A 20,695-nucleotide genomic window follows, 5' to 3' on the forward strand; every position below is an offset into this window, starting at 1 on the left:
TCACTTATTCTGAAATTAATAAGTAACTTACTTAACTAGGGGCAGCCTATGGAAAAACTGCGTGAATTTATCCCCCTCTTATAGGTTATAGTTTACAGCTATGTTCACCTGGAAGGAAAGTTATGCAGATGAAACAATTATAAGTTTAGCAGGTTAAGTGTTGAGCAGGCAGTCTTGTAAGCCATAATAGTGGCTCGTAGTAGTGGAATGTACCTCTCACTTAAATTAATGACGCTAAATTAATGACGCTTATCAAAATAAGACAGGATTTCCTTTATCTCCATTAAAATAATAGAGCATTTTTTTTTCTTTAATGGGCATCATATGGAATAGCCATCACATACTGATGCTTGGTCGCGGTATAACAAAGAGGGTGCGCGTTAAAGTTAATTTTTTCTTATGCAAAGCAGTCTGAAAGCGTCAACAGGAGTCCATCAACGCATCCAATAGACATAATGAAACCACGGGTTCTCTGGATGTCATTGCTGTGACGACACAAGTAGCCATGGTAACCAAGGAAATATTAAAGAAGCTTGTTGCAGTTGAGAGGCATTCGTCTTTTAGAGAGGCATTCGTCTTTTATTGTGTCTTCAACATTATGACTTTGTTTTTTTTTCCAAATCCAACCCACATAGTTTGCCTGCAAATTCCTCGCCAGCTAGAGGTGTTGCGTAATCCTACACAAACAGAGACAAAAAAGGTAAAGTCAAGAACAAAGAGCAATAGCGAATGCAACAGAAAATGAAGTCATAATCTCTGTTTGTACTGACATTGGTGTAGTACAGGGTTTGTGGTAAAATGAACTAACATATTGTTCTGTTTCTATTTATTTATTTAAAAGGGACAATGCCGTTTGACAGCTTTCCAGTGCAAATAATGAAACTGTTGTGCTGCACACAGAGTTTATAGCTATTGCTAATTTCAGTCCCCTGTCCCTGGTTGTGTTTGACATCCAGAATGCACAAACGATATACAGCATTCAATTACATAAAACTAAAATACTAAATACTAAATATTCACAATATTCTTCAGTATAAAGAGTAGTCTAAAAGTAAATCTAAACAAGCAAGAAAGCCCACTATCCCAGAAAACTATTAATGATAATAATAGTAATACATTTAAAACAAACCAAAGATTATTGTTAACCCAAGTTATGTACATTTGTTTCAGCACAGCTTACTGCGAGAGCATCTGTTGCTGTTTTTCAGTCTCTTGCTCCAGTTCACTTCATGTATGTGTTTTCTCTGCAAAACAGACAGAAAAAAACAAACAGCGAAGACGTGAAACGTGGTGAAACAGAAAGCAGCAGGGAGAGACTACAGATACAGACTGAGCAAAAGCTCGCTTATAGATAATCACATCAGTTGACAGTAGTTTCATATTTTACATCATAGACTAATTGTTGTGATCCTTCAAATCTAACAGCATTTATCCATCCAGCCATTCTCATCCAAATTGATGGAATGAAACTTACCTTGCGGCTTGTTTTAGATGCCCTCAATCAAAGAATGACCAACGGCCTCACAGCGTGCTCTTTGTTTTACTTCCCAGAACTGTTCAAGTTAGAGCAGCTCTGGCAAATAAAATAAAATAAATGTCTCAAAGAAAAGAAAGCATCTAAATGTTACGTTGTTGGCTGCAAGGGCAAGTGGGTCACTGCTGCTGCATTTACTGCTTTTATTGTGCAAAAGTCTGTTAATCGGGTAACACACACACACACACACACACACACACACACACACACACACACACACACACACACACACAGCAAACAGAGAGATGGATAATTTCACTGTCAAACACAAACTGCACTCTCATAATATACACCTTACCACATCTGAGAGGCAGCATGTGAGACAAGCAGCTAATTAAAGCAACGTAACTCAACCTAAACTGAAAAAAATAATGCAGTCTTGACAAACCAACATTTCTTTTCTTTTCCTTTTCTATTTCTTTTTAAAGCGCATCAGTTTTGGCAATTTTCCAACAAGGAGCTAGAAGAGTGATGAGTTTGTTTGTAAGTATGTTTCCTGGTAAAGTCTATTTGGGCTTTCTTGTTCCTGTTGAAAATCACCAGTGGTTTATATCTTATTGGAAGCCCTTTGTATTTACGTGCATGAATGTGTTTCTTGATTGTAGATTTATGATATAAATCTTCCTCCAATGGGGAGGAAAAAGTTCTGTCATTCACTACTTGAGTTTTCTTCTAGAGTCTTCAAGGCTCTTGGTGTTATTGTGCTCCTTGTTTTGAAAAATTAACTTCTTGTTTTGGCCTCTAAAGTTTGTTGATAACTGATAAGAGTTATTTGGCTTTTCTGTCTAATGATGGCCTCATTTACCTGCATCTTTTTAGATCTCATATTAGGGTTCCAGTAAAAACCTACAAAGCCACAAAAAGTTCAACACCACATATTAGTCGTAATTTACCATGGAATATTGAGGGACCGGGCCTTATCTGGCCCCAAAACTGTCAGTCATTTAACTGTAAAATTACTTTTTGATTCTCTGAAAATGAGTGATTTATAAAAATAGTTAATATAGTATTTTTGTTAGACACCTTATATCTTCACACTGTCTCTTAATTATTTGATGTAAGTTTCAACACTTAAGTATACACTAGAGTCAAAAGTTTGCACAGACCCTCTCATGTAATGAAAACTCCGAATGAACACATATGGAGGAATTACTGTATGTAGTAAACAAAAAAGTGTGAAATAACTCAAAACATGTTTTATATCTTAGATTCTTCAAAACAGCCACCCTTTGCTTTGATTACTGCTTTGCACACTCTTGGCAGTCTCCTGATGAGCTCCATGAGGTAGTCACCTGAAATGGTTTTCTAACAGTCTTGATGGAGTTCCCAGAGATGCTGAGCACTTGTTGGCCCTTTGCCTTCACTCTGAGGTCCATCTCATCCCAAACCATCTTAACTGGATTTAGTTCAGGTGACTGTGGAAAACATACCATCACTCTCCTTCTTGGTCAAACAGCCCTTACACAGAATGGAGGTGTGCTTGGGGTCATTGTCCTGTTGAAAAATAAATGATGGTCCAACTAAACAGAAACTTGTTGGGATGGAGCGGTAAGTGGAACCAAAGATCTCACATTTGGACTCATCAGACCAAAGCACAGATTTCCACTGGTCTAATGCCCATTACTTGTTTTTCTTGGCCCAAACAAATCTCCTCTGCTTGTTGCTTTTCCTTAGTAATGGTTTAGTAGTCATTTGACCATAAAGGTCTGATTTGCGCAGTCTCCTCTGAACAGTTGATGTAGAGATGCGTCTGCTACTGGAACTCTGTGTTGCATTTATCTGAGGTGCTGTTAATTTGCTTGGGCTTCCTTTCCTGGGGCAGTTCTCGTGTGACCCCATTTCATCGTAGTTCTTGATGGTTTTTGCAACTGAACTTGGGGACTCATTCAAAGTTTTAGCAATTTTCCAGACCTTCAGTTTTTAAAGTAATGATGAACTGTCATTTCTCTTTATTTAGCTGACTGTTTCTTACCATAATATGAATTCTAACAGTTGTCAAATAGGGCTGTCAGCTGTGTACCAACTTGACTTCCGCACAACACAACTGATGGTCCCAACCCAATTAGGAAGGCAAGAAATGTCACAAATGAACCCTGACAAGGCACACCTGTGAAGTGAAAACCATTTCAGGTGACTACATCATAAAGCTCACTGAGAGAAAGCCAAGGGTTTGCAACGCTGTCAACAAAGCAAAGGGTGGCTACTTTGAGGAATCTAAAATATAAGACATATTTAGAGTTATTTATGATTTTTTTCTTAGCTACATAATTCCATATATCTTACTTCATATATTTGATGCCTTCAGTTTGTATCTACAATGTAGAAAGTAGTGAAAATAAAGAAAAAACATTAAATGAGAAGGCGTATCCAAACTATTGACTAGTATTGTATATATAAACATATACAAAGTTTATCTGTCATGTCTCAAATGACCCATAGTCACTTTAGTCTCTGTTTGTTTCATGTTGGTTTAAATGTCTTATATTATGTATTATATATATCTGTTCAAATGTTTTAGTTGAATGAAAGTTAAGACAGTCATCCAACGAAAAAGGAAGTGAGTCAGCAGGTCAACAATGGTGCCAAAACCTTCATCTAAAAGAGTAAAATTGCCAACAGATGTTTAATAGTGAACACACAGCACATTTCAAACAATCAAAGAGGTCCTGAGACTGTACTGCTTTTTACAAAAGAAACATCAAAGAACCGTTCAGCAGCTGATGTGGCAGAACTCAGGGGGAAGGTGGGGAATAAATTACATCAGTATTCAAAGATGCGACTAGTGAAGGCAGCTCTCTGCTAATAGATGGTGCTTCTGTCTACCATACATGTCTCACTGTAAAAGCAAGTAATACCTTGTTTGATACCACTAACTAGTGTGACATGGCATTTTAATTTATGTTTGGCTACTCACAAATTTAAACAGTCACAATCTATGTCAGAGAAGTTTGGAAATAATTGCTTTAAAGATTGTTTCTACAACACATCGAGATGCAGGTTCCCAGATAATATTATATATGTACAGCAAAACTGAGAAAACACTGTTACTGTTGTCTCTACTTGTGAGTCGGTGCTCCAGTGAGATCATGCCAGCATGCATCTGCCTGACTAAAAAGCTCTTGAACATGATACCTAATCTTTGTGACATCTACATATAAATCAGACCTCAGTTCCTGACCTCTCTCTGCAGAGGCAAGAAAGGTTTTTATTGTCCTTACCTGGTCCTTTAGCACCCTGAAGCAGTCAGAGCAGAGGGTTCTCAGAGAATATCAAACTGTGTTATAGTTTATTTACTGTCTGCCAAGTTACGTCGACAATAAGCTACTCTTTAGGCAAGGCAAGGCAAGGCAAATTTATTTGTATAGCACAATTCAACAACAAGGTGATTCAAAGTGCTTTACAGAGACATTAGAAACAAAAGCAAATAAAAAGCATGATTTAAAATTTTATGTCTATGACGTGTTTTTAGTACAAATGTTGACCTTTATTTGTCAAAATATTGTGTCACTTTTGCTGATGTGCACATGTAAGTGCACACTGGAGGTGCACTTTGACACCATAAAGTCAGTAATCTAACCCCTGCATGTCGGGATCCTTTTGTTATATGAGACTACACATTGTCCATTAAGGTTGATGTCGGTGGGAATGTCTGTGTTTAAGCAGTTAAGTGAGAATTAGTGTTTACACAGATGGTCCATTTAGTTTGCAACAGAAGGAGTAGGGTAGCATGGCTTTTACCATGAAACAATAATGGCAAATGACAAATTAATGATGCACAGTTTGTGATTTAATTGTTTAGATACAAAATTCCCCCAAAAGTGGCACATACTGTACAGTTCCTGGTGTTCACTGGTCAGGTTAGTTTCATGAAAATGCCATACATTTTTATTGTGAAAATAATATGTATACTGTGAGTATAGTACAGGTACAACATCTTGCCCAAAGATGGTATTACTGGGCAATGAATGTATATTCTTTGGACCTTCATGTCCCTCAGAAAAGGCAGCTATATAAGGACATTAAATGTCTCAGTTTCCTCATTTTTCCTCAAGTTCCTCCTTGTTGTCTTTTAGAAGAGCAACTGTTACAAGTGCCACTGATTAATTAGTACTTTATAAACCGATTAACCAGGACAGACAGTCTTGGCCCCCCAAGAAGCAAACTCTGGGGCTGAATAATGAAGCCAGCACAGTGTCAGACACTGCATTTCCTGCAATATCCACTTGGAGCTGCAGCAATATAGTAGTATTAACAGCGGCTGCTGGAGCCCTTATCTGTCTACTCAGCTTCACCTAAGCTAATTCTATTGACTGAAGTTGATTTTGATATAATTTCATTTATTCTTAAATAAATTAAATGATAAATTTAAATTTGAACTTACTAACAGCCTGTATAAGAAGTCTGACTTCACTGCAGAGGGAAGGTTTAATGTTGTGTTTGTACAGGTAGTGTCTGTGTTTGCTAATAACTTCACTGGAAATTACAGGCTTTAAGACAGGATTAAGAACACCGATTTTTAGTCATTTGATCTTATCTCTCACAAAGTCTTTGGTGTTGCTGTTCTTTTTAGTGTGTAGTTCAGTTTTGGTTGGTCTGAAGCACCTGCTTCATCGTCATTAGTCAGCAAAAATGCTGCAGACAACACATTTTCAAATATAACTGCTATTGTTTTTGTTAATGTATTGGACAGAAATTAGATTTGAACTGAACTAAATTTGATGGGAGCAACACATACTGTAAAAAAAAGTTGTATCAGAGCCATGTTTACCACTGTGTGGAATTGCCTCTTCTTTTAACATCAGAACATAAATGTCTTCCTGGCTCATTTTTTGCTCTGTAACACAAATGTTTGGCAAAAGGTGACTTCTAGCAGGCCAGTTAAGCACTTTAATTAGTGTACAACCAAGCCATGTGATACCACATGTGGTATGTGGTATCTTTCAGAACTGATGGTGCCTTTCCAGATGTGCCTGTTCAAGTGAAATCTGAGTCATTATATACCTTTTGTGGGAAACTGGTTTGTTTTAAATAGAAGACATACATGAAATGGATGACTGAAAACCACATGTCAAACACTTAATGAATAGAAACAAACCATGGGCAGAGTCTCGGTTATCACATAAATACTAATCTCTTAATCAGAAATAAGTCAGAAATGACCAATTAAACGTCACAAATCTTAAAAATGTCTTGAACCAGTCAAACATACAATCCTTGTATGTCCACATATGCTTTTTGCACCCCACAGGTAAATAAATCTATAGGTTTGCTGCCTTTTCAGCTGAGCAGATTATTCATGTAAAACAAGCAGGTCGTAGCATAGGTCTAATTATCTTCCACAGCACTCAGCTGCAGTTGCCTTTCGCTGTAAATAGTTCTATCAGGGAGGCAGCAATGTGGAACACATCAGAGGGTCCTCACTCCCAGATTCCCACGTGAATTTGTATCTGTTGATGGACACAAATGAAAGGAGGTCTAAGCACAAAACGGAGCCGAGCGGAGTGGTTGGGGATTTGCAAACTACATAACAAAAAATGTGATTGAAATGTTTGCTATCTATCCTTTTGAAAATGGCTTTAAAATCTAACTATTAAGGGAACACTCTAGCAATTTAGGAAACATTTGCTAATCTACTCGCCCCATAAAAGATTGTCCATAAAAAATTATGCTTGTCTGGTTTGACATAAACTGAACTAGTTACAGAGGTAAACTGCAAGGCTAACTCTACTTAAAATCAAAAACAAAAAATTTAAAAAAATGTTAAATTTAGCTGCTACCAGTACATAATTACTTGTGTTTGGTTTGCTAAATGCAGGTAATTAAGCCTTTACAATCATTATCTTCTGTCAACAACTGATTGTTGGTCAAAACAATGTTCAAAATAATAAACAGTGTTTTGTTTTGTTTGGTGCAATATATTCAATTTTTTAAATAAGCTGTTTGGCTTAGTTTTTACCAGAAAGTACAGCTTTTCAAAGAATGTTTAACAGATGCTTCTTGCAATGTTTATTTTTGTGTTTTTGATTCCTCTCAAGTCTGCTATGAAGGTAAGGTGACAGTGTAGTTATTTGTCACTGAAGGGCTTAGCACAGCATACCAGTATGTAAAAAAGCATGTGCAAAAGTCTTGCTGCCTTGGTAACTTCAGTACAGGTTCCTATTCTCAATTTCCAACTCAAACTTTATCTCCCAGTTGCTGTTGTTTTTTTTGTTTTTTTTTTATCAAGCAAATTGATTCCAAACAAATTCTTATGAAGTTCTTTGTTGATTACTGTGCTGCACAAACCTACTGGCTGTACATTTTATTTGCTTTGCATGCACGACTCTTAATTGAGCCTTATAGGCCGATTGGACAAAAATAATTCAATTCTAAAGACACCCAAACACAATTTCAGGTAGTGTATTTTGGGTCGACACAAAAAGGCCTATTCTAATTAACTAATAATAATAATTAATCCAGTTTGATTTTCTGCTCATTTCACTAATTATCATATTGATCAAATTGGTGAAATCTAATAGCAAATGTCAGAAAAATTTAGTTAGATGTAGATGTAGAAAGTGTAAAAGACGACGTATCAAAGGCATCTATTTGTAAATGAAATAAGAACTGAAAGCTCAAATGCAGTTTCTTGATTGGCATGTAGAAAGTAATTGGTATTTGTTGATTGAGTTCCCCAACTAATTTCAGTAATTAGGCTGGGAGGTATTTGTGTGTGCAGGAGCAAGGTCAGTGAGTTACTGGAACTGTGTTTGTTAGCCTCTAAGCTCCTGGGGATTATTGGAAGCTAATTGCTTATCAGCAACAGTGAACTCTTAAAAGTTAGCTGTGTACTCTAGCTGTGTTTCCAAGTCAGATAGATCAACTCATGTGAGACTGTTCAGGTATTTGAAGTTAAGGCACGATGACTTTGCACTCTCCATTTTTCCTTTTTTAAAATTCCAGCAAGAAAACTTAACCAAACAATTAATTTTGGTCTGAATGTAAAAACGTGCTTTTGGACATGTGAAGTATGTTTTTATCTGATTTTAAATGTGCTGTGATTTGGTGTGTATATGTGAGATCACGTGTGTGCTGGATCACTGTGCTGAAATACATAATTTGGAGTGGAAAGACGTTCATGAAATAGATGAAGCTCTTTTTTTTTAAATCTCCACTGCTCACAAGCACAAAATTAAAGACTTTGAGATTCAGGGTGCAAGTATCTATTGACTGGCAGCATTATGAAAGAGTCAAAACAGAGATTTGATTAAAGTTTAATCAAAAGATTTTATGAGACATTTATGAGCGCACACACACACACACACACACACACACACACACACACACACACACACACACACACACACACACACACACACACACACACACACACTTTCTGTGAAAATCTCTCTGGCTGCAGTATTTTCTGAGAATCTTAAAGAGCAAGTTCATTACTTTACATGCATTTTCATGTATTCTGTCATGTCTTTGTTAGCAAATACAATGTAATCTTATCACAGTGATTAAAAAAAAATCTTATATATGTTTTAATTACCACAATAAAATAAGATATTTGTGTTATTTTTCCTAAAGGGATATTATACAAGAAGAACAATGAAATGAGAGTAATGCCCACTCACTGACTCCAAATCCACAGTTCAGTTTTTTTCTTCTTCAGCCAGATATTTAAGTGCCCCTTGGATCTTTGTCAGGTCAAAATGTTTTACATGGAATGAGTGTGTGGGTGTTACTCTATCTCCATAATTGAAAATATAATTCTGAGGAATTTTCAATCTGAGAACAGTAATGTGTTGTACCTGTCACAGTGGGAGAAGCAATGAGCTGACATATCCTTCTGAAGTCTGAGTGCACTGTAACAAAAGGTTAAGGTGGATATGAGGGGGAGACATCTTGAAAAAAAAAAGGAAAACTTGTGTTGTTGAAATACTCTGGCCGACATACTACAAGCCAACAACATTCAAACATGATAAAACACAGCTTTACTGTGATGTCAAGTCCAGTGCCAGTGCTTTTTCCCGTTATTTTTGTGCCATTGCGATCCACTGAATTATTAATCATAAGCAGTGCCATTTTTTATTCCATGTCCATGCTTTTTCTAGACTTGTATACAACTTCACTCAGCACTCAGGTAGCAACTAGCTAAAAGGAAATCTTTGCTTTTTGTGTTTGTTTTTATTTCTTTTTCAAGCATCCAACCTCTCCTGTGCCCTGCGCCGTTTTCCTTCCCTGCCACATCTCAGCCATACACACCTTCTGTCATTGCAGTTGTCTATCCCTAATAAGGTGACAAGTTTGTGACAGGAGATGCTTACTTGATTTATTGGCTGCATCTTCTTTTAGAGACGTTTAGCACTTTCTCATCACCCTCTCACGTGTTGTTTGGCACAGGCTCTGCTCTAAAAAAGCGAGGAGTATAACTTGATTATATAAAACACTATGAGCAAAAGAATCTGCTCTTAGAAGCAATGCAACCATACAGCCTAGACATTTATTATTAACTTTACTTGTACTTAATACGTATATATTTTAAAGACTATTTCAAGAGATTGGTCATTTTCTACAGGAATAAACAGTTAGAGAATTGTGACTGACAAATTAAGAGATAGCATACGACACAAGCCTATGAATTCCATGTCTTTTCTCAGTCAAAAAAACCACTGGTTAGAACCAGTATTCCAAGTCAACAGCGTCTTTTGACAGAAACCTGACATTGTGGGGAAGCTTAAGTGCTGCTTTGCGTTTTCTGGTTTTCATGCACAATGACTCCTTAGGGCCCTTGCACTAAAAGCCATTAGTGCTCCCAGTGGTGTAAAACTTGCATGAATCTATAAATCTTTCAAGGCAGTGGATTGGATTTGTACTCCTGATAAAGGATAGGTTTTAGATGAACACTACTGGAGTTGGATCAAGTTGCCAGCAGTGCAGGCTGTGATGTTTATTAAAACTGTGAAAGAACATGAAAACTTCTCTTAGGATTTGTTATTGAAAAACTGCAAAAGCCTCTTCAATGGATGGATCTTTAGCACAGACAGTATCTATCCGCTGTATCGTGTAAAATATTAAAAATGTTACATTTTCATTTTTTTCCCCATTTTCAACCAAGAACATAGGTTTTATTTGCATCAGTTCTGGTTACAAACATAAAAAAATGAAAACAAAACAAACAGATGACATATTTCTGCCATACATGCCTAAATCATTCACTCAAACAAGCAACATACTGCAAACTACATGCTCCTCATACTTGTCTAAATTTATGTCTTCTGCCAAGATCTCCAACTTTACCACACTTTAACAGATCTGCCTGAATTAATAGGCACATGCAGGTGCTTTTAATTGCTGTGTTTCTATACTATTTCTATGTACTGCACTTTTAAGGTTACCTCTGGTATCTGCGGTAAAGAGAGACACTGAACAGTGCTAATGCCAAACTCTGAAGGACAGTAGGAGGGGTAGACAAATAGGGAGGTGGGAATCCAATCGCCCAGCACAAGGGCGAATTATCTGACCAAGGTGCTGAGAGTGGGGTGTCTTCAGCCACTAATTGATAAGAGCCTTCTATCTTTAGTAAGCAGCGGTGTTTGGCTCAGAACATCAAAACCTTGGCTGTGGCTGAAAGGCTTGTTGTGTCCCACTACCTTCTCATCCTAGGCTATCAAGGGAGGGTAAAAGTCAGGATGTCACCTTGCCAGGGGGTCACTTCTGTACTTTCCTGCCTGTAATTTGGAGTTGTTTCCACTAATGTGAATTTGAGCCTTCTAATTCTTTGTGCTACACACACAGACATTACGCCTGTAAAAATGGCCACAGTAGTTCTATAAAAAATATTGCATACATAAGATGATTGTGGATATGTGGGAACAACCTATGTAGATGAGTAGCTGTTGAAAGACAAACATTTAAAAAGATGGCACTACTTAATGGAGCACTGCTAAATTTCATAAAGGGTTCATACATCTGTTTTCAATCAAAGCAAATTAATATGACCAGATTATGACAAAAAGTAAAAACTGAGGTATAATTTAGGTCTAGGTATACTGACATTCTTTTATTGTCATCAGAATATCTGTCAAAAGGATTAAATTGATCTCAAGTCTCCCTATAGAATAAAATGGTTCCATTTTTGACTTAGCTTTGCATCATGCTCAGCCCAAAATGTGAGTTTTGCACAGAAGATGTGCATCTTATAAACTCTCTAACAAGTAGATGAAATCCGTGACAGTCTGCAATACATTCATTCTCCAAAGTGGAGAAAGGGAGCCCTTCAAATTTTAATGATGGCTAGGGTGGCATAAATCATGTCCAACCCTCTGGACGAATGTGATGTTTTTATCCCCACTCTAAGAAGGCTCAGAGAAGATTAATGTTGTTTACCACAAGAAATGTTACAATGTTACATTGCTATGTCTCGTTGCAGCCATGTTTAGTCTAGACTCTCTACCAACCAATATGTTCTAGGCTGTATGCAAACTTAAAAAAAATTAAAAAAAAAAATTAAAGCGTTGCCATCTGGTTTAATACAAACAGAGAAACGTTTGCTAGCATTAGATTGCTTCATCTGCAACAAACCACAGTATAAAGGTATAGAATACTACAGGGAGTGCAGAATTATTAGGCAAATGAGTATTTTGTCCACATCATCCTCTTCATGCATGTTGTCTTACTCCAAGCTGTATAGGCTCGAAAGCCTACTACCAATTAAGCATATTAGGTGATGTGCATCTCTGTAATGAGAAGGGGTGTGGTCTAATGACATCAACACCCTATATCAGGTGTGCATAATCATTAGGCAACGTCCTTTCCTTTGGCAAAATGGGTCAAAAGAAGGACTTGACGGGCTCAGAAAAGTCAAAAATAGTGAGATATCTTGCAGAGGGATGCAGCAGTCTCTAAATTGCAAAGCTTCTGAAGCGTGATCATTGAACAATCAAGCGTTTCATTCAAAATAGTCAACAGGGTCGCAAGAAGCGTGTGGAAAAAGCAAGGCGCAAAATAACTGCCCATGAACTGAGAAAAGTCAAGCGTGCAGCTGCCAAGATGCCACTTGCCACCAGTTTGGCCATATTTCAGAGCTGCAACATCACTGGAGTGCCCAAAAGCACAAGGTGTGCAATACTCAGAGACATGGCCAAGGTAAGAAAGGCTGAAAGACGACCACCACTGAACAAGACACACAAGCTGAAACGTCAAGACTGGGCCAAGAAATATCTCAAGACTGATTTTTCTAAGGTTTTATGGACTGATGAAATGAGAGTGAGTCTTGATGGGCCAGATGGATGGGCCCGTGGCTGGATTGGTAAAGGGCAGAGAGCTCCAGTCCGACTCAGACGCCAGCAAGGTGGAGGTGGAGTACTGGTTTGGGCTGGTATCATCAAAGATGAGCTTGTGGGGCCTTTTCGGGTTGAGGATGGAGTCAAGCTCAACTCCCAGTCCTACTGCCAGTTTCTGGAAGACACCTTCTTCAAGCAGTGGTACAGGAAGAAGTCTGCATCCTTCAAGAAAAACATGATTTTCATGCAGGACAATGCTCCATCACACGCGTCCAAGTACTCCACAGCGTGGCTGGCAAGAAAGGGTATAAAAGAAGAAAAACTAATGACATGGCCACCTTGTTCACCTGATCTGAACCCCATTGAGAACCTGTGGTCCATCATCAAATGTGAGATTTACAAGGAGGGAAAACAGTACACCTCTCTGAACAGTGTCTGGGAGGCTGTGGTTGCTGCTGCACGCAATGTTGATGGTGAACAGATCAAAACACTGACAGAATCCATGGATGGCAGGCTTTTGAGTGTCCTTGCAAAGAAAGGTGGCTATATTGGTCGCTGATTTGTTTTTGTTTTGTTTTTGAATGTCAGAAATGTATATTTGTGAATGTGGAGATGTTATATTGGTTTCACTGGTAAAAATAAATAATTGAAATGGGTATATATTTGTTTTTTGTTAAGTTGCCTAATAATTATGCACAGTAATAGTCACCTGCACACACAGATATCCCCCTAAAATAGCTAAAACTAAAAACAAACTAAAAACTACTTCCAAAAACATTCAGCTTTGATATTAATGAGTTTTTTGGGTTCATTGAGAACATGGTTGTTGTTCAATAATAAAATTATTCCTCAAAAATACAACTTGCCTAATAATTCTGAACTCCCTGTATGTTCATGCCAAAGCCCAGTCCAGGTTTATTCCTGGAGGGAAGGTTAGTAATGTCGGTCTACCTGCTGGGCTGAACTAAACAATATGTTTTAATGCGGGGAGGGTTGAGGTCAGAGATTAGATAGAAATATCACTGTTGCACTGTATTCATATTGGTAAATTAGGATGAACAACATATACATTTTACTAAGGTGGTGGGCCACCACATTTCACTGGAAGACCACCAAAGTATGTTGGTGTTGATTCTACAAGTGTGTTGGAGAGGTGGAAAACAATTTGTTCAAAATATAGTCCCTTATCTAATTTCCAAATGAGAAGTCTAAGAGTGTTGTGTAAGATAGGTACCGTAAGCCTTTATTTAGGTTGACAACTGGTTACTGCTGAGGCAAGACACCATGTAGTTGTGATGTCATTGTCATGCTCAAACTATTACTGACCTGAACCATTACTGAAATGTTATAACAATATTTAAATATTTTATAGAATAAAGGTGATTACTCAGAACAGCTTAACAATGATTTTCACACCTTTAATCACATAAAATGAAACCTGTGCCCAGAGCCACTATTTTTAATTTAAATATTTGTGATGCATTTAAAAGTGTCTTCACACAATGTGCATGTGCGATTTTACACAACTACTACTTGACACGAAAAAGAAGAAACTGCAACAATATAAAACCGGCCTCTGTTAGATCATGGATCAGGCTGGTCATTTTATAGGACTGTTATCTCCTTCACACCCTCTGAGCCCACAAACTCACCCGCCCAGCAGAGTTCCAGCTGGCTCTCCTGATTTATCATTCCTTTTATGGAAATTGTAGCACATCATTGGTTACAACCCCCTTTTTATTATAACCATTTAATCAAATTTTGGTTGCTTCCATTTTATTTACCATTATTGTAAAAAAAATTAATAAAACAACACTGTGTCTGAGCAATGCACACATATGCATTAAATTTAGCTTAAAGGTTTTTAAAAAATATATATATATTTAAAAAAATTACAGCTTTTCCCCCTTTTTTCTATTTTTTACTCAAAATTGCATGTCACACCATTCATTTTAATTATCATTATCATTATTATCTACATGCCGTGCTATCTATCTATCTATCTATCTATCTATCTATCTATCTATCTATCTATCTATCTATCTATCTATCTATCTATCTATCTATCTATCTATCTATCTATCTATCTATCTATCTATCTATCTATCTATCTAGTATAAATATTAAATATGGGTGACCAGAAAGCAGTTGAACATTACATGTCTATATGAATCAGCAGTGAGAATGTAAAAACGTGTCCTGGAAAATCCCAACAATACAACATACTGCATTCAATTTGGTTTACGTTACACAATAATATGTTCTAACTGAAATGTGTAGACTATAAATATCCCTTTTCCTGTTCTCATTTCTTTGACTATCTATGGTGAAAATGAAACGTTACAAAATTTTATGTTTTTTCACTAGCTGTAACAACTGAAATAAATTAAAAACTGAGGGGCACAATAAACTGATTAGTAATGTTAGTAAAATTATTAGTAATGTTAATGCAGACACTGTCTGTTAATCTAGTTGTAGCTGTCATCATAGTCAATAGCTGCAAAACCAATTCATCAAAATGTTAAGTTTTTCAACTAATTCCAGGCAACTAGTTGACATAACTATTAAAATAAAGATATATATTTATAATTTTTTTCCGTGTCACTGCGGTCCTTCAAACATCAAACAGATATGAGGCTGAACAGTAACACATGAAAGGCAAATCTATTTGTTTATTAATCACCAGGGTATATCGCATAAAAAGAGATGAAAGAGGACAAACTGTGTGGCATAGTCAGGGGTTTAAGTGGGTTGGTGGTTTTTAAAAACAACTGTTTTGTGTTTTTTGGGTGCAACACCGGAACGAGTGCAGATGTCAGTAAGTTGCAGTTGCCACGATTCTGTTTTTCACAGGGAAGAAAAGAAAAAGAGCTAATATGAGCAGCAATAGCCCTGATGAAGTCTCGACAAAAACGGAGTGAAAAAGCAGTCAGAAAACTCCAAAGAAAACCTGTGCTTTTTTGAAACTTAAAGATCTCTTTTATTATAAGACAGTTTGTTCCTTTGGAGCAAAATATAAAGAAATATAAATTTTGCCTCTATTCACCACCACAATATTTTATTGGGAATGCAGATCAAATAATCAAGACTTTTAGTTTGGATTTAAAGAGCTGGGAAAGTACTTTATTAACTGTTTAAGAATTACATTTGATCCTCTCTTTCAAATGCTCAAAAGTATTTGGACAAATTTGGACAAAAATGAATATTGCTTTAGTAATTAAATTAGTATTTTGGCATTAATGCTTGATTCTTAGAACTCATAGACCACCAATTCACCAAATACCATATTTCTTTCCTCGAGATGCTCTGCTAGTCCTTTACTGCAGTCACTTAAATTCGCTGCTTGTTTGTGGGTCTCTCTACATGCAGTTATGTCTTCAGTAACTGAAAAGCATGCTCCATTGGTTTGAGATCAGGTGGTTGACTTGGCTATTGAAGAATATCCAATTTCTTTGCAAAACTCTAGGGTTGCTTTTGCAATATGCTTTGGGTCATTGTCCATTTGCACAGTGGAGCACCATCCAATCAGTTCTAGAGCATTTGGCTGAATCTGAGCAGAGAATATAGCCTTGTACACTTCAGAATTCCCTCTGCTACTTATATGAGCAGATACATCATCAATAAACACTACTGACCAGGTTTAATTGGCAGCCATACATGCCCCACCATCATGTCCTACTTCATTTGTATCAACATTTCTTTTGACCTCATATTTAGATTTCCAGTGAAAAGACGAACACTTTGAATCCCTCCAAATCATTTGTCTGCTTGATAATTCATGAAACAATGAGAGAGCACCCCTCACAGGGCCATAAAACTGCTTGCCATCCAATTGTCCAATTACTTTTGAGCCTGTGAAAATGAGGCTCATTGTATAAAAAAAGGTTGTAATTCCTAAACAGTTAACGCTATACTTAAAATAAAACTGAAATTCTGCACTTTCTGCAATTTTGCAAAATCTTGTGGCCCTTACTGTCTTAGACACCAAGCTGATGCCGACAGACACAAAGGTATACTCATGATGCCAGTAAATTCAGACTTATTCTGACATCAGCTGACATGCACTGCAAATCACTGGACTGGCAGATCTCAGTCTTCTCTCATCCTTCACTGCTCTCCCACTTCTTTCTGTTACTTCACTATGATTAATGCCCCAGCCAGTGCTGGGGCATTAATCATCAACAGCATACACCACAAGTTGCTTATTGAATGTAAAAACATTCAATGACCCTTCTCAGGTGGGTTTGGCGGTTAGATGGAGTTTAACCACCACAAATACTTTCAATGTCCTTCTAAGGCTGCTCACACAGGAGAAGAAGATAAAGAAATGACAGGCTGAACGCAGCCATAGGCTCCTTTTAACATCAAATTTCAGCCTTTGTAGTCAAGTAATTTACAGTCTCCTACAGTATTTTAAATCCAGAAACTCCAGGTTAACTTTTACCATTGCCTTCCTCTTTTTAAGACATATTACAAGAAATGTGACCCTATCATTCTAACTCCTCAATTAACGTCTAAAGGAAAGTACAAAACCAAAGAGTGATGTCCGCCTCTGAAACCTCTGTTTTTCATAACTTGATAGAAATTCACCAACACACAAATACTGCTACAATTTTCACAGATGCTTGCATTAGTATTCTACAGGGATGCGTTCCAGTGACATGTAATACATCATAGTCACCAGGAGGCATTTCCACTGCAGAGTTTACGTGCAAATAGGCAGAGCATGTTCGAATGTTTTACGCTACACCCTTTATCCTAAAAATGTCCTCTGAAGTTTCAGGATAGAGGTATGTAAATGCATGTATGCGCAACCACATGGTGACATAAAACTTACTCAAACGGTAGTACTGCAAATGCACTCCACACATCACCAAGCCCCCTCACCTGCCAGCACTCACACACCAGCACATTGCACATCGGGGTCATAGAGTCCTCGCATCATGGGATATTTGTAAAATGTGATATGATGGAAGGTTGTGTGTGTGTGTGTTTAGGGACAGGAGTGTTCTCACCTCGAACAGTGAGCCAGGCAGGAAGGCTGAATGCCCTTGAGTAACCTTCTAGTTTTTACTGTGCTTTCATGAGAGTTTATAAATCATCACGATCGTTTTATTTTCTTTTTTGTTTCTTTTGTTGTTGTTTTAATACTACTCTTTTACAACATGCAGTCAGCTTGACAAGGCAAATGTTTACCCCTGTAAAAAAGCCTATTAGAAATACTGTCTACAATTCACTGGGTAATGAATTTCAGCACAGCTGCAAATAATGAAAGGATATATGTGTTGTCTTATGTCAGTCAGGATGGAGAAACAATGAAAAATATTTTCAGTGGACACATTAAAATGAATTACTCTTTTGGGGGACATAAACACAGTACACCACTGTAGTTCTTTCAGGTGAATGGAAATATAGAAATTATCATATTGATTGCTTTTCACCTCAATGAGGAGATTTCCATCTTTATTTCATAAAAACTGTACATAGCAACAAAGGTTGGGGAAAAAGAGAGGTTTAATGGCATTCACTGACAGAGACTCTTCGTCTAGACACACAGTTTTCAACAGAAACCATAAAAGAGCAGATCTCCACAAATGCTCTCTACAGTGTAAACAGCTCAGGCCCAAACATCTCTACTCAACAACACATTTGCTCGCTAAGGCTCCCACTCATATATTCATGTATTCATGTGTTTATCAGAACTTGGCGGCTTGCATTGCCATTTTCTCCTTATAATGACGAGCGAATGCACTTCCATAGTGGAATGGAAATAATCATGGATCCCATGAAAACCCAGTGACACGTTTGCTTGGTTTTTTTTGTGAGATAGAAAGTAGGCAAAGGAAGTGATGAGAACTCTGTTGTGAAAGGCTAAATTTAACCTTGTACTATGCAGTTTTTTTCTTAATTTTTTTTCCATACCTGCCTCACAAAATATTACCACCAAAAGCCATTGTAAGTTTAATTAACACTCTCATTGCGGTGCAGGGACTTACTTTTTTTAATGAGACGTGTTCTTTTTCTGTTGTTTTTAGAATAAACAACATAAAAAAAACTACAGTTTTAAGGGACAGACATTAGAGAAAACCTTTATTTAAACACAAAGACTTAAATCATTCATTCTAAATCAATGAATTGCGTCTTTATTTAAATGCAGTTTAATCTCTTCTCTTTGTTTAAATATATATTTTATTCTTTATTATTTTTAGCTGCTGTTTGTCTTTACACTTATCCTTTTATATCTATCTCTAACACTAGTGGGCAGTCAAATTCCACACAGGCTCCTTGTGCACTATACCTTGATACCAGAATGTTGCACACATCTCATCCACATAAAGCTCCCACCCCTCTTCCGTTTTCGTCTTAGACCCACTGTTCTTTTTGTCTACTTCCCTCAGGTCTTCAGCTACTCAGTTGAGTTGTATAGCTGAAGAACAGCTGCAGCCAGCGCTCTGCCAAGCAAGGCAATCAACAAACTGGTGAGGGAAAATGTCATGCTGGTGAGGAGTGAGAAAATGGCTTTTTAATTAATGTTTTGATTTTGGACAGTATATCACTCTTGAGAAAAATGACTGTGCTGAGTGGCATTTAAATGAAGGGGTTACAACCACTGAATGACCATTCAAAGTCATCCTGGAGCTGGATTGGCTATTAATTAGGAAGGAAATGAGGAGGAAACACACAAACACCCTCCCTAAACGTGAGACAAGAGAGGGGAAATACCAGCATTAAGAAAGGTTAATTTAATTTGAAATCTGAGTAATATGATTTTGTGTTGAAAGAGATTTAACATGGCTTTGAAAGTTGAATCTCCTACCAGTTATCAGCAATTATTACCACCATTCAAAAATTATAATGTGATCAAGGTAGAGGAAAATATCTATTTTTAAGTCTTTACCACGACGCCAACATGGTGGAGAAGTGATTAACACTGCTGTCACACAGGAAAAGTATCCTGGCCTTTCTGTGTGAAGATTGCATCTTGCAAGCTTGCATCCGGCACAGGAAGTTCCTGCGTACTCCACCTTCATGCAACAGTCGAAAGCATGTTTGCCAGGTTAATTTGTGATTCTAAGTTTTCCATAGGTGTGAATGTGTGAATGGTTTGCCTGGGTGTAACCCACTTCTTACCCTACGACAGATGGGATAGGTTCCAAGCACCCAGGTGGTTAAGACCAATGTTCCCTCTAAGCTGCACACGTGCGCAATTGTGCACTGCAGGCACGGTCTCTGCGCACAGAAAATCTGCGCTGCGCACAAAAAAATCTAACCTGAATTGAAATTAAAATTAATACTTCAACAATCCTGTTTTGCAGTGTTAGTCAGTGAGTGACTGGCTGCTCCTATATGGGATTAGAACAATGCCACCTTATCCCATAGTTCAGCCAATAATGCGTATATACGCAGCCAATCAACGTCATTGATAGGCTATGACAGCGTCCTTATGTGCCAACACCGGTGTTTTAGCTAGCAAAGCGGCGTGGCTGATGTGGAGTGAAGCCACGTTAATGACAACGTGTACAACAATTGGAGATGTGAGCAGGACAGACGGAACAATTGACGGAAAAAGTGTGGACTTTGTACCAGTTTTTAAATTGTGTTGATAGGCCACGTATGCAAAAACTCAAAATCTTACCAAGTATATTTGTCTTATTTCTAGTCAAAATTATCTCATTACACTTAAAATAAGACACAATCAGCTACAGGGCAACATTTCAGTAAGCTAAAGGAACTTGTTTCAAGACAGTGAATCTTGAAACTAGAGAAAAACTAGAGATTTTTCACTTGTTCCATTGGCAGATTTTTTCACTTATTTTAAGCTAAAATATCTTGTATTAAGTGAAAAAATCTGCCAATGGAACAAGTGAAAAATCTCTAGTTTTTCTCTAGT

The 20,695-nt window shown here is 37.4% G+C and overlaps 1 long non-coding RNA gene across 1 annotated transcript; it reads right to left on the reverse strand.

Moving 5' to 3' along the window:
- Window positions 1-563: 563 nt before the first annotated feature.
- On the reverse strand, window positions 564-1,641 carry LOC143416484 (uncharacterized). The gene is made up of 3 exons (XR_013096923.1): window positions 1,475-1,641; window positions 1,160-1,244; window positions 564-677 (listed from the first exon to the last, which is right to left on the reverse strand). It is a non-coding gene; the product is annotated as an uncharacterized LOC143416484 (long non-coding RNA).
- Between the last annotated feature and the right edge of the window lie 19,054 nt (window positions 1,642-20,695).

This window comes from Maylandia zebra, linkage group LG1, assembly GCF_041146795.1.
Source record: "Maylandia zebra isolate NMK-2024a linkage group LG1, Mzebra_GT3a, whole genome shotgun sequence".
NCBI classification, from domain to species: Eukaryota; Metazoa; Chordata; class Actinopteri; order Cichliformes; family Cichlidae; genus Maylandia; species Maylandia zebra.